Raw genomic sequence first — 436 nt, 5'->3', positions numbered from 1 at the left:
CATATTCCCCCCTCATCCCCCCCTCCATATTCCCCCCTCACCCCCCCCTCCATATTCCCCCCCTCCATATTCCCCCCTCACCCCCCCTCCATATTCCCCCCTCACCCCCCCCTCCATATTCCCCCCTCACCCCCCCTCCATATTCCCCCCTCACCCCCCCTCCATATTCCCCCCTCACCCCCCCCTCCATATTCCCCCCTCACCCCCCCCTCCATATTCCCCCCTCACCCCCCGCTCCATATTCCCCCCTCATCCCCCCCTCCATATTCCCCCCTCACCCCCCCCTCCATATTCCCTCCTCATCCCCCCCCTCCATATTCCCCCCTCATCCCCCCCCCTCCATATTCCCCCCTCATCCCCCCCCTCCATATTCCCCCCTCATCCCCCCCCTCCATATTCCCCCCTCACCCCCCCCTCCATATTCCCTCCTCATACC

The sequence above is a fragment of the Mustelus asterias genome, chromosome 12, assembly GCF_964213995.1.
Source record: "Mustelus asterias chromosome 12, sMusAst1.hap1.1, whole genome shotgun sequence".
NCBI lineage: Eukaryota > Metazoa > Chordata > Chondrichthyes > Carcharhiniformes > Triakidae > Mustelus > Mustelus asterias.
This window is presented reverse-complemented; position numbering follows the sequence as displayed.